This window comes from Takifugu rubripes, chromosome 15 (genome assembly GCF_901000725.2).
Source record: "Takifugu rubripes chromosome 15, fTakRub1.2, whole genome shotgun sequence".
NCBI classification, from domain to species: Eukaryota; Metazoa; Chordata; class Actinopteri; order Tetraodontiformes; family Tetraodontidae; genus Takifugu; species Takifugu rubripes.
In genome coordinates this window covers 844,122-858,363 of record NC_042299.1, presented here as the reverse complement: position 1 = coordinate 858,363, position 14,242 = coordinate 844,122, and the positions used below count along the sequence as shown (strand labels likewise).

At 49.5% G+C, this 14,242-nt stretch overlaps 2 long non-coding RNA genes across 2 annotated transcripts; both read right to left on the bottom strand.

Moving 5' to 3' along the window:
- Positions 1-1,647: 1,647 nt before the first annotated feature.
- On the bottom strand, positions 1,648-3,372 carry LOC115252707 (uncharacterized). The gene is made up of 2 exons (XR_003891028.1): positions 2,633-3,372; positions 1,648-1,818 (listed from the first exon to the last, which is right to left on the bottom strand). It is a non-coding gene; the product is annotated as an uncharacterized lncRNA (long non-coding RNA).
- A 1,852-nt stretch (positions 3,373-5,224) lies between these two features.
- Positions 5,225-11,794, bottom strand: LOC115252698 (uncharacterized). The gene is made up of 2 exons (XR_003891019.1): positions 5,619-11,794; positions 5,225-5,542 (listed from the first exon to the last, which is right to left on the bottom strand). It is a non-coding gene; the product is annotated as an uncharacterized lncRNA (long non-coding RNA).
- Positions 11,795-14,242: the final 2,448 nt, after the last annotated feature.

Sequence of the window (14,242 nt, the reverse complement as noted above, 5' to 3'; positions counted from 1 at the left end):
AAGTATCACTTGTCCTGTTATTTATACTTGAATTCGTTATGTTTAATACATTTCCGTGTGTGTACAACCACCTCCTCAGCAACGATGCCCAATTCAACGTGGCCTACTACTGCAACGTTCTGGTGGATTCAGCAGGTCTCTGCTACTGGTCACCACCCGCCATCTTCAGATCGTCCTGCTCCATCAGCGTCAAATATTTCCCCTTTGACTGGCAGGACTGCACGCTCAAATTCACGTATGCACGGGCAGGATTTTTCATTGTTGTTTGAAACGCAGACAAACTCTGACATGATGTTTTAAACTGAGCTGAGTCGAGATTTTATAGAATCTAAACACATATGAGAGGAGAAAAAGGTGCAAAAATAAAATGCACGGCGCAGCTAAACTCTCCCAGTAGGAAAACAAGCTTTTTAAATTCTGAACTGCATTTCACATGTTGCCTTGCAGCTCTCTAACATACAATGCCAAAGAGATCAGGTTGCTCCTGAAGGAAGACATAGTCATTGAAACCAAGTGGACGGTTGAATGGATCATTATATATCTTTTTTTTATTTTTTTATTTTTTTTAAATTGAGCGGATGCGGCTTATATACAGGTGCGGCTTATAGTCCGGAAAATACGGACTATATAATTAATATTATGCACAAGCTTTTCAGAACGCAGTGAGGACTGAAGCTACATTTTAGATGAGTTATGTTTACGTTGGCCTTTTTCTCCCACATTTCACTAAAGCTGCAGCAGAAAAGGCCAAAAGACCTGGAAAACAGAGCCGGCCAGCGTCTGCACACAAGTCCGTCAGACGCACCGCTCCATCGTCGACGGCAAGATCGCCGTCTGATCCACACATCGAGGTGACTCTTTGCTCCATGTCCTGGGGACGCCACACTAAAGTGTGCCAATACGCAAACGTACACTAAAACGCTGGTTATATTCAAGGTTCCGGTAGCGGCTCCCGAGAGGACGACCGCCGTGATGGATGCAGCACCTCAGCCCTGGTGGCCCACAGCAACATCAGAAGCAGAACCGAAGGTAATCCATTAAAAACAAGCTCAAGTTTGAGTATTCAGTGACAATATATCGGCTACCGGATATAATCGTGTGTTTTCTTATTAGGTGACATACGAGGGATGGCACAAAAATATGGGAGTCTGCTCCCAATGGGCTCCCACAGGCTGACGTTGCATGGCTGAAAGAGGATGAAACCAATGAACTCTTCCAGAGGGCTGCATCCTTTCAGGACAAACATGGAAAGATGAAGTGGAGGAAGGTCCTGAAGGATGACAGGATGTGGTTTCAGCCTGTGGTTTCAGACATACTGTCCAAACAGCAAAAAGTCATCATCTCCAGGACTTGAAGGCCAGACTTTTGACACTTTTGCAGACTTTCAAAGGGCTGTGGACATTCTTCTGGGACCTCATTTCCAGGTGTAAGCAAAGAAAATTGGAGTGTTTTATTGACTGCACTTGACAATAAATGCTTCTTTGTACTTGACAATAAAGGCTTCTTTGAATACAATGCACATGTCTCATTTGTATTCTTTCACGCACGGGGACGACTTTCCAGTCCACACCCGAGACATGCAGGACCTTGAGGCCGTTAAAAAACTAATAAAATAAGGCTGTCGACAGGTCATGGCCACAGCTTTTGCATTTTTATTTTGTAGCACTCATTGGGAAATTAAGTGTTCTTGCTCTTCAGTGTCACCTGGGTGGGGCCACCTCTCTTTAATCAGTCAGTGCTTTATTCATTTCCAAACGTAGGACGCCTCCATTTCCAAGACACCTGGCAAAGTCTTCTGGGCCACCACAATGTAGGAACCTGCAAGGGACCAATGACAGCATCATCACTGTTTTTCTTGCACGACAAATGTTATTCCTCAACTACCGCAAGCAACAACAGGCCTATCTTCCCTTTATTTATCTTCCCTCCGCCATCTTTTCAATTTCTCGAGGCAGAAATCACAGGACACATGTGGAGCATCTCCTAATGTGGCACCAGGCTGGCTGCATTGCGGCCTTACAGAAGTAAAGGCATGCACAGAATAGATACGCAGGCTTCAGACACTACAGTGGGCAATATTCCTTAAAGCTCTAGAGGTGAAGCCTGCATTTGCCACCAAGGTCATTGCATGCTGCACCATTCTGCACAATGTGTGCTTGTGGAATGGTGACAGCATGGAACCCTCAGAAGAGGCACTTGGGTCAGATGACATTGGTCAAATGCAGCCAGACCTGCAATGTGGAGAGCAAATTCGGAGCAGACTGACTGCTGCCCTGTCAGCACCAACCCACCTCCCACCAGCTCTCTATGAACATGATTGCATTTAGGACTGGTCTTTATAATCCAGAATTTTGGAGCTTGACGTCTGTTCAACCTGGCTGCCATCATAAAGTCTTTTTTCTGGCAGGTTCCATTAAATTTGAATATTTTTTGGGTTCCATTTTTGTAAATATGTATTTCAAAATCATAATAGGATAAATGCAACTTGTTTATATATATGCAAGTGTGTGTTTTTGTAAATAGTTTTGGTTTCAAAATCAAAAAATTGTACCAATTAAATTTAAACTTTGAATAAAGCATTTGTTATCAACCATATGATGCCAAGAAAGCAATTTAATACATTCTTTTTTACATTTTGTCTACCAGTTTCTCTAAGAGATTTAAAAGTCTCTCCTCCCTGGCTTCCTCTCGTGTCACCCTTTCCTCGGCCCTCTCCAGCAGCTCCAGGACCCTATCGCACCGCTGGCGCTGGCGTGGTGCTGGCCCTGGTTCCTCCTCCTCTGTCCCTGACTCTCCATCAGGTCTATCTGGGACTGAATCTGGGGAGCCTGACTCAGAAAATGAATGGCTCTTCCCCCAGGCTGAGGCAATGAGGCATGGGGGCCGAATGGAGGGCCTGCCACCTATTGCCTGATCCATGAGAGGGAACTATTTCCACTTGTCAGCAGTGACCTCCCCAGATTCAGTGCCAGATCCTGTTGGTGGTCTCCGAAGCTCCTACAAACAGGGAATAAGCAAATAATTCAAACAGTAATGCTACATTTGCTATAACTATTAGTCCGTCACATTTAGACCAAATTTAAAACAATTATTACAAACCTTGTAGGTTTTTTTAAGGTTCTCCCATGTTTTTGCTGCTCGTGCTGGAGTCAGCATTCCATTCAGGCCAATTTTACAGTGGCCGAGAGGTGCAAAACACTTTTACAAGCGGATGAAACAAATTTACAAATGACGAAACACTTTTACAAGCGGCTGAAACAAATTTACAAGTAACATTTTCTACTGGAAAGGGAATTACCGACCCTTGGTACGGTTGGGCCAATGGATGCGTTCCGTCGGTACAGTTGGTAATACCCTTTCCGTAAGAAAAAGCAGCCGGCAGAAAACAAATTTACAAGTTACTTTTCTTACGGAAAAGGTATTACCAACTTACTTTTTCAGCCGGAAAGGGAATTACCATCATTTGAATCGAAAGCGGGTACGGACTTCATCGTGACGCAGGATGGACGACATGCAAGTGGCCTTTTGCCCGTTTTGTGGCAAACATTTGAGCAGGTTGACGCCGATTTGTGGTTTCTGTGGTCGGTCTTTGGCATTTTTAAATGCCGCAGCCCAGACTGAAGAACCAGCCGTACCGGGGACGTCTCAACAGCCTGTTAATGCTAAGCAAAGTTAGTGTAGCATAGCCGTCGCTATCTGAAGTACGTACAACGTGAATCAGCTGTACCATTGGTTAGCGGCTGCTAACTTTCTAACTGAAGAAAAGAAGGACATTGTGGCAGACTACGTCCGATGGTATGTTATTGACCGCAACTCATCTGTAATTGACAGGTAAGTTAAATTTGCATTTGTTTTTTTGTCGTTCCACCCACCCCCCAAAAATGAAATTTGCTTGAAATGTCTCATGGCATGTATATCTATGTGTTAGTTGGCACTACACAGCAGTGAAAGTGTTTGTGTTCACGTTGTAGATTCAAAGATGGCCTTTCAGCCCTTCAGTTTCTGACAGCACTACAGCAACACCCTTCTTTGCTGACCCCAGTTCTGTGCCACTCTGAAAAGCGACTCACTGGCTTTGACATTGAGACTCTTTACACCTGACGTCAGCTCTGCAGGGAGCAACAGGAGACAAAAAGAAAGTGTAATCTTGGCGTACTGGGCAGACTATCTCCTTGGCTGTGAAGGTTTGTTTTGTTTTTTGTTATAACTACCATGTACTGTATATCTACCTGAACATTTTTTCTTTGCAGAGGGCGAGGCTTCTGTGTCTGTGAAAGACGTTTTTGTTACGAGCGGTTGTATCAGGACCCGAAAGCAGGCAGAACACAGTGGCGTATCGTTTTCCAAGAAGCTTTATTAAAGTTTATAGAACGTTGAGCAACTCAAAAAGGCGTGGAGACCACGACTCAGTTCTTCATCAAAACAGGGAATGTAAACTTACGACAAAAATCCCGAGCGGGGTCAAAAGCAGTCCACGAAGGATAAAGACAAACAATAATCCGATAACCGGGTTCAAAAGTTATCCACGAAGAAAAAGTCTCACGATAGTCCAGGAGGGTATAGCCGGGGTATTCCGAAACAGACAAGACACGCCAACGCTGGCCACCCGTGAGAACAGTCCATAAATAGGTGGCTTGATTACCGATCATCTGCAGGTGCACCAGTCCCCGGCACCACCTGCGGCTGAGGCATGGCTCCACCACGCCCCCCGCAGGAGAAACCCTGCAAAAGAGTTCCCAAAAACTGGGAACCAGACAGTTTTGATGTTTGCCACAGGGCTGACATCACTTCCTCCTTCTTGGTTGGAACCGTTGCCAAAAATTGAGTTCCTGGATGGCTCTCCAATGTCAAATACTTGTTCTAACTTGTTGAAATTACCACTCCTGGATTCCTACAGTGTGTTTAAGGCACAAATGGACTTTGGAATTCAGAATAGTCCAGGATTTGGCTGTTTATGAGCCATATTGGACTCAAAAAATGTTTATTGTTCTGCTGTTATGCCGTTGTCATTGGTGCACCTAAAGGTGCAGTTCCAAGTGTTTTGATGTTAAAGTAAGAGGCCGTTAAGTGATGTTAAAGATGTGTTTTGTTGCAAAGTAAGAGGCTGTTTTGTTTTTTGTTTTATTTGGGGGGGGGGGGGGGGGGTCATCATTCTGAAACTGTGTTCTGTTCATGAAACAGTAGTTCACGATTTTATCTATTTAAAAAAAAAGGAAATCCATGCTCATTACTACGCATTATGTTTATTCATATTTCACACTTTTAAATAATGATGCTGCAGGTGACAAATTAAGACACTTTGTGTACAAGTTACACCTTTATAATGTCTTTTCAATCATAGCTGAGTAATTTCTTTTAGTTTCAGATACAGCACAGTTGTAGACTGCCAGTCCTCTGCCTTCTGTAAATGATTGCTCTGCATGGCCAAGTCCAGGTACTCCTGCATGTTTGCATCCCCACATGGAGCTCTTGTCAGGGGAGCCTCAGGAAAAGCATCCAGTTGAGTCTGTTCGATTTGAAATCCACAGTCTCTGGAGTCAACCTATGTTACACAGAAGATATTATTATATTTATTTGAAAAACAAAATTACTGCAGACAATCTACCATCAAATATTACCGGTGTGGTAAGTAGTAGAGCTCATTGGGCACTCCTCCTGGACATGATGCTGTTTTGGAGGGCTGGACCCTGTGGCTGTACCACAATCAGGATGTTGTTGTCATTAGCACTCACGGTTACAGCTGCAGCTGGCAGGAGTTTAAATGTGGAAAAATGAGCATTTTGTTAGCGGATGCTCTGCAGGAGAAGCTACGTTTCAGCGGCCCTGCGTGTTCCATCAGTCAGGGACATTTGAATCGATGCTTTTTCAGCTCCCCACAATCAAGAGTTTGCACAGGGATGTTTCTTATTTCTAGGTGCTCCTGGGAGGCGCCATGTGCTCAATAATGTGAATTGTAAAAGGGTGACAAGCAATTTTTTTGGCTTCAAAGACTTGGCAACGCCTCAGTGGAATTTAAATGACTTTAAATTTCCACAGGTTGCATTTATGGACTCGCTGCGCAGAGAATGAAGGAATATTATGCCATCAAAGAGGGTAATTTTTCCAATTATATGCACTCCGGTCATGCACATTTGAATACAGCTGAATGTTTTTATGGTTTTCAGGCTGGCGGGGAAGCGTTCTTGGCGTCTCCTCTCCTCTGGAGGTGTCGCGTGGGGGGGGGGGGGGGGGGGTCGACCATCCCTTGCTTTCCTATCACCCTCCTCCGGGTTGTGAACATATTGCCGCTGGTGGGCCGCCAGGGTCGGGGCGGCGCAGCTCTGCCCTCGTTCTGCTGAGAGACGCAGCTGGCCCGGCCGGCGTTCGCACAGCCCGAGCCACACAATCAATCAAGTCGGAATTTCATTAATTTCCTACGGAGGTGAGCAGCCAGGGAAGGCAAGCGCGCCAGCCAAGAAACATCTGGACACGGCGCCGCTCCACGTGGCCGCCGGGCTTGGGCGAGGAGGCCGTTCCAGCGTCCCCTCCGTTATTATTCATCATCCTTCGGCCTGCCAAGAGCGCGCGGATCAGAAGTTTGTTGTTGGGTTTTCCTCATGATGGAACAAACATCCCAGAAGGACCCAGGCTAACTTAGCGCTAAGCCTTGTCGGTCAGCGAGGGCAGCTGCTGTGCGCTTCACGTCTTTGAAATTGTTGTGACGTCCTGGCGGAGTCTGAGCTCCTCACAGGCGCCGCAGCCTTTATGAAAACACACAAATATCGTTCCTGTTTTGTTGGTCATTCCGACAAATCCACGTGTGTGTAGAGCTGTCGGAGGGACGCTGATGTTTGGAGGCCCCCCTCCGATGATACAAATCTGCTTTGTATCATCACGCAACTCCCTCCCGCTGGCGTTGTCGGGCTAAATGTTCAAAGGCAGCAGAACGCAGCGACGGGGGGGAAATATTAAACTTGCACCGCAAACTTCAAAGCCACTTCAAAAGCTTCTTCATGCTTCAGCGCCTAATCCTCAAAGTGCTCCCCGGGATTGCACTGATAGCACCGCCGTGTCTAGCAGGCACAAACATCCTGGTCACCGCCGCTGAGGTGTGGGGCGCAGAGAAAGGAAGAGATGAAAACAGAAAACTAATTAGTCCAAGTCTCGTCCTTTCCCTGCGTCAAACACAAAAGCCCCCGACGGAACGTCCGGTAATTCCCGACGCCACCGGGGCGATGGAGCGGTCACTGCGGGCAGCAGGCAGACAAGGAGGCAAGGTTCCGAATTTCTGCTCAGCCTGAAGGTTCCGACTCCTCCCCCTCGACTCAAATATGGACAGATTAGGTGGAACTGGGTGTGTTTCTGTTCTGTCACTGGATGAGGAGCTTCGGAAGTGCCGACTTGCTGTTGCTTTAGCCACGAGAGCAGAAAAACACGCCGTTTCCTTCTGGATTAATGTGATCTTTTGAAGACAGAAGATGCAATTCTGGCAAATATGAGTTTCACCCCTCTTCACTCCGCAGGTGTCCGGGAGATTTGGATTCACTGAGTCGGGAGTTCAGCGAGCAGACGTGTTATGTTGATGGCACTCAGCAAGCTCGCCGTCCGGCAGGAGGAGCAGACGTGGGCAGACCGTCAACACAATCAGACCGACTGAGGGGAAAAGCTCCAATGAAACATCCGAGGGGACTCAAACTTGACCAGGAGGGTGCAGCTAGCTGCACACAGGTGCACCACATTAGGGGGGGGCAGCCGCAGACCACAGACAGGAAGTTCAAGCCAATAAAAGACACAGACAACAACTACAACACAACAAAAACATGAGATAGAGACGAAAGAAAGCATGAACTGCCTCATATACCCGACGTGCCAACGTGTAACTAAGTACAAACACGTAGAAACGTCTGAATCGCCACCAAAATGGGATCATTCCTGCCATCGGATTCAATAATTCCCTCCAGGGACGCCTGCAGCTCTCCCACCTTCACCAGAGTCATTTTCAGAGGAGATTTGATTTGATTTTTTTATACCTTTAAATGAATTTCAAGTACTTTCCACACCGACTGAATGCAAACGTGGGGCCGGTTGGACAGACAGCTGTGGGACCCGGCAGCGTTTACGTGGAGATACGAGTAGTGACGAGAAGATCCTGGACCCCGGACTGGTGGACACCGAGGCAGCTCAGTGGGGGATGGCAGATTAAATCTGATATATAAATATATACAGTATTGATAGAGTGCAGAGCTCAAGGATTTAATGTCTCTGGCTCATTGAACATTAATGACATGGCAGAAACCTGCACTCAGACACTGAGCCGCGCTTGTATCCCCCCTCGCGCTCTGAGAGGTTAATGCAACTTTTATTACAGATGCCGTCTTCAGCTGTATGTGTCCCGCACAGGCAGACAAGCAGAGCTGCTCACGCTCCAGGGTCCTTTTCTTAATATGGCAGCGCTTTAAATGCACCTTTATTCTGCGGGAACCACTCCGGAGCTGCTTTGCACTTTCTTTTCCTGCCAATAAAGGTAAAGAGTAAACATGGTAGAAATCAGCAGAGCTGATCCAACACAAACATCTGTCACCGCGGCAACCCCGACACAAGCTAATAACGCTGCTCACTGCTGCTAATACCGCCCAGAAATGGCTACATTAGCCACATGATTGGTCGGCATTTGCCGTTGCTGCGGTAGAATGTTGGAATTTCATCCAAAACTGAAGGAAAAGAAGAGCGTTGCTGCAAATCTGAACCTTTGGTTTCGTCCAAAACAGCTGAATTTGTGACTTTACAGGACAATTTCAGCAGACCAGGACTTCTTTACGTTTCCATTCACAACAAAATGACGGGTCATTTTACCGTCGCGCTGCTCTTTGAAGCACACGTTGTCTTTCTGCGTAACTGTGAAGCTAAAGGAGCGCTGCAGAGCGCGTTTTCTACGTGGTGATGTGAAGGATAAAGGTCGACGCTAAAGTGAAGCTCTCACATCCAAACATCTCAGCTCAGCTCTTTCACAGCAGCCAGGTTGGGCTGACCCGTTTTAACCCTCCACAACAGCGGCGAGATCGTCAGAGATAGAAAATCCGTCACCTTCCGAAGGAAAACACTCACGATTCAGCGTTCCTTTATGCTAACGCTGAAGGCTGCTGCTGCTTCGACACGACAGAATCTCCTTTCTGCTGATGCTCTCTGTCCGTGGTGCTGAACACCAGAACCAGGACCGGTTTACAGGTCCACCCCTGTGGGCCTGACCTGTAGAAACAGGCCCGAGGGGCACCTATCTCCCCCTAGAGGAGGGCAAGTGTCACTACACCATATCTGACCGCCGCCGATGCTACTTTTGGTGAGTGCGATGCTACACAACGCTCATAATCTGTGGCAGCTAGCAGCGCAGCGGCAGAGATCGCCTCCCCTCCACCTCATTTGCTAACAAATATCAGCGAATACCCGGTGCGCCGCTGATCGCACCAGACAGGAAAGTAATATCGATGCATTAGCGTCTGACTGCAGTTGTCAGAGGGAATGCAGCGCGGGCTGGCGTAGCGCACAGCGCTGTAGACAACTGTCACCATGCATTCATCACGGCGCCGGTCGCCACACCGTTCCCACCTTAAGCACTGGCTAAATTAATCACTCTCCCCGTCACATCCAAGCCTCCGGGAGGAGCGGCGCCAAAGGCTTTACGGTCTCCGAGGAATTCGCTGGGTGTCCGTGATAAAACCTCCCTTCAAGCGCCGCGTGTTTCCCTTCCTTTATTGCCCCGTTAAGGCCTGTTAAGTTGGCAGGTTCGCTACTGTAACGTTTTTAAATCTCATTTAGCATTCCGCCTCAGCGCCACCTCGACCACCGCGGCTGTAAACCAGAGCCGACGGCCGGCGCTTCGCCACGCCAGACGTGCCGGCGCGTGATTATCGACGCCTGAAGGCGTTCGGGACCGAAGCGACTGCGCGATTCCGGAAGCTAACGGAACATCTGGAAGCGAAGCAGATGCTCGCTAACAGGAGGGAGGGGCCGCGCGGCGGCGTGACATCACACCTTTTACACTAGATGGCACATTTACGCCAATTTATCACGTTACAGCCGACGCGCAAATCAAGCCGGCGTAGGTGGACTACGCTCACACGTGCACGGATCCAGCCTGGCGCCGCTCGTCAGTCACGCGGTGCGTCTGGGAGGGGCCCTGGAAGGTCACCAGACCGGCCTTTATGAACATGTGAAATTAGACGCATCGATCACGCCGAGCTCGGCTCGCTAGCGCAGGGACGCCGCGCAAGGAAAATATGCTAAACTCCACCCGGCTCCACGGCCGATAAGTCGGATCAGAGTGGGAACAGGAAACGCGGGGGAGCAGAGGCCTCGCGTTGCCTCGGGCCACGAGGAGCCAATCAGAAGCTGGGCTCCAAAACACGAGGGCGCTGGGTTCAACACGCAGAAAAGAAGGAAGGAACCTCCCTGCGAGCTGTGGCACCGCCTCACACTTCCCTGTTTTGGGCCGACGTTTTGGGCCAGATCAGACGGCTCGTTTCAGACACGCAAACACACACAAGCAGACGGACGGAACTCATTCACTTTATTGAGGCGACGGGCGGATTCGTGTTCTTTCATCAGCGTTTCCTCCAGGAGTCTGCAGAAATAGTGCAGGATATTTTAATCAAGAACAAAGGGAGTGTGCACGCGGAAGTGTGCGGGGATCTAATGCTCGTTCCATTAAACGGGATACGTTGACAAGTCTGGAGCTCCTGCTGGAAGGATTATATAGAATAATGGTCTGAATGTCCTTGGCAGCCTCCCTGTGTTGCTGCTCATATCAGCACGATTCTGCTGCTGGTTTTAAACGGAGGCGTCGCGCCCCAAAACCACAACGTGCACGTGCAGAGGTGAGACGCCGCTAAGACGCGATGCACGTGGAGTCATGAGATGCGGCGACCACATCAGGACCTTCGCCTCCGTTAGCGCTTACATTAGCATCACGGGCGCTTCAGCGGGACGCCGCCAGGTTAAATCCGGCGCCGGGATCATCGATTTGGACCTTGTTGGTCGTTATTTCCTCCCCTCACTCGCTTCTATTTCAGCATCAAATGACCTTTAATGCCGACTCAACATCCCTCAGCCGGCAGCTTTAATTGGGAAACCATGATTCCATCCACCCATTACCTCCGACCTCCTCGCCTCTTCCCGCTCGCAGGGGGCCGCAGCTGATCTTTGACGTTAGCCGGGTCGCCCCCGGAGTCTGGACCGGTTCATCACCGGCCTGACACACATACACACACACACACACACACACACACACACAGAGACCAGTTAATTGTCTGCCACCAATTAACGGGCCGGTCTTTGGAGCGCTGGGGAACCCAGAGCTGCTCCGCCACGCCTGAAGTTTCCTTCTTTTCTGGCAAATTGCTCAGTTTCCAATCCATGTTGCTTTCCTCTCCCTCTCCGCCTCCTCGTGGACCCTCCGGGGAATGTTTCGCAGCTCATTTTTGCCACCATTTCGCCCTTTTAGAGCATTTTGAGCAACAGGCAACGACAACCTGGAGCAGCTTCTGTCGTCAACGCGTCGGGCGGCTTCTTCTTTTTTTCCACTCGCCATTACACTTCGCAGCTCATCGTCATCTCCGGCAGGTTTCCAACTCTAAATGGGTTTTCAGACGCTTTTAAACACCAGGATGACGTCACAGACGAATGCGGCCAATCAGGGAGCAGAAGAAGAAGACCAAGCCAATGAGTTGAACCAGTTTTTCAACAGGTTTGACTCTAGCTCCCCCTCCCCCAGCTGTCCCAATATTCCTCTGGATAACAATGGGTCCCCTTCACACCTCCCAGAGCCCCTAACACCTCTGCCAACTTCTTCCCCCTCCCCCCTGCTGACACCCTACATGGATCCCAGCATGTCACCCATCCCCCCGACAGGACTATCCTTCACGTCTGGCCAGGTGAGGAGAGAGCTGGAGAGGCTCAACCAGAGAAAGGAGAAAGAAACCATTTTAATACATCTGATTTCTCCGTTGCGGAACCACAGGTGTGGTCAAAGTCACGGTCACAATCTCTTCTTCAACAGTGGTTCATTTCACAGCTGAGCGCAGCGGCACTGAAGCCACCAAAGATGCATGTTTAATGTGTTCCTCGCAGAACGTCTGCTGAAACCACTAAATTAGCTCAGAAGAAGCCCGCTTGTTGGGTGTCGGTGACGGGGTGTGAGGCTTATCTCCTCCTGGTTGGATTTATGGAGGGTTTTACAGGCAGGAACGCCTTTTTGGGCGCTGCGCTAGCTCCTGCTTCAGGGAGCAGAAGCTGTCACCTGACAGTGGAAACGTGACCTTAATCTGCAGGACAGGACTCGTCAGCAGGACATGATAATGGTCCAAATAACAAAAAAATGATCTCTTGTGTTACACACGGAAGAATAAAACGCTCTGCAACTTCTGTTCAAGCTGTGAACTGCTCGCTCCTCAGAACGGGGGGGGGGGGGGGTCCAACTCTCAGGCTGTGCCAGCGTGCACGTGGGACTTGTCCCCCTGCTGCAAGACCATAAAGTTTGCCTGCTTTTTTAAATCAGACGCTTCCTGGTTGGAATTGTTAGCAGAGAATTCGCCTGCAGGATGCTAGCGTCCAGTGCTGCCCTGTGCTACGCTAGCTCCTGACGGTGATGTGGCTCGTGAAAGGATTAAACGAGCGGTGTGTGTGTGTGTGTGTGGGGGGGGGGGGGGTCTAGTGGCCGTACTCTGCCATCCGATTCTGCAGCCGCCAATAGCTGAGCGGGCCCGCGCCGCCTTTGGCGTCCACGGCGGTCTCACCTTAAACATGCGGGTGGGGGGGGCGGGGGCCTCTTTCAGACTGTCGCCTGCTCTTGTCCCCGCCGCCTGCCCGGGTGTAATGAATGGCTGCTGTGACGCCGCTGGCAGGTGAGCCCTGCAGCGAGCCGACTGGCGCCCAGCCGCAGCTTTGTGCCGCTGGGCTCTGGGCATTAAAATGCAGAGCTTTGTGCTGAAGGACGCAGGTTACAGCGACATGATTTATGCACGAGCGCTTCCAGATACTATCCTCCAATAAAAGCTTGCAAAGTGCTCTTTACGGCCCGAGTTTGGCTCATTGGAAAGAAGATAAAGTCGATTCATCAATTGGCGTTTACAGGTGGGGAATGCACATGTGCGGAGGATCAAAGGAGATCAAAGCAGCGCGCACGTCCTGCCTCCGACACCTTCATGCTACCTGCTCCGCTTCGCAGCGCCGGGAAAAAGAGCCCGACTGCGACAGGAACGCCACGCGTGCACGTCGGGGAGTTGTAGCCCGAATGCTAACAACATGAATATTACAGATCCTTTCAAAATGGAGGCATCGCACACAAGAGGCTCAGCCTGCGTCTAATTAGCACTCTCAGATTCTCCTCCAGCCACCCGGACGAGTCCGTTTTCTCCACAGTTTTCCGAAAAAAAAAAGAAAAAGGAATCGGAACGTGAAAACTGACGAAAGCGAAGCAGCCTTGTTTGTGTTTTACGCCTTCGAAAAGTTCCTGTTGAACAAAAGGAGCCGTTCGTTAAACACGCCGAGCGCCCGTCGCCGGCAGATTTGGCAAAATTGGTCGTGTCGCTAAGCTAGCGAAGAACATCTGCATATATGGAGGCTCCCGCAGCAAAGAAACACATCATTAAATATAACACATACAGAGCAGCACGCACACCGACGCACGGCGGAGGAAGAGCTGCCGCTTCCAACATCAATTTGCCACCATATTCTGTGGCTCAGGTGGTTACCATAGCGACACAGAGGTCAAAGTGTCCTCGGGAATATATCCGGAACCCGAAACGTTCCGCGTAGCGACAGAGGGAAAGGCCGAACGCTCTTAGACGACACTCAAACAGGCGCCGTTTATTCGGATTAATTAGGCCAGCTTCGTAATCTGGGACTGATGACATCACCTGGAGATCAAAGCGGCAGATTAATGCGAGACGTGCTGAGATCGCGTCCCGGTAAAGAGGTAATTAGGCCCGACTGCGACCCTCCTGCCCCGCCGGGGCAACTGCGTTTTGAATACGAACCACGACCAGAGTGACCGGCACAGATAGGACGTAGCATCTGTAGCTAGCAACTGTGGTCGTATCAGAAGAAAGGGGTTGGACTCCACCATGTTAGACCCTCCCTATTAGTAATAAGTGATTAGAGAAACAAAGGTAAAACCTTTAGCCTGTTGAGAATTTAGCCTAGCATTAACAGCTAAGGTCATCTCTATAGTCAGCTAGGATCACCCTCGCTAGACCTGACGAGGGCTAAT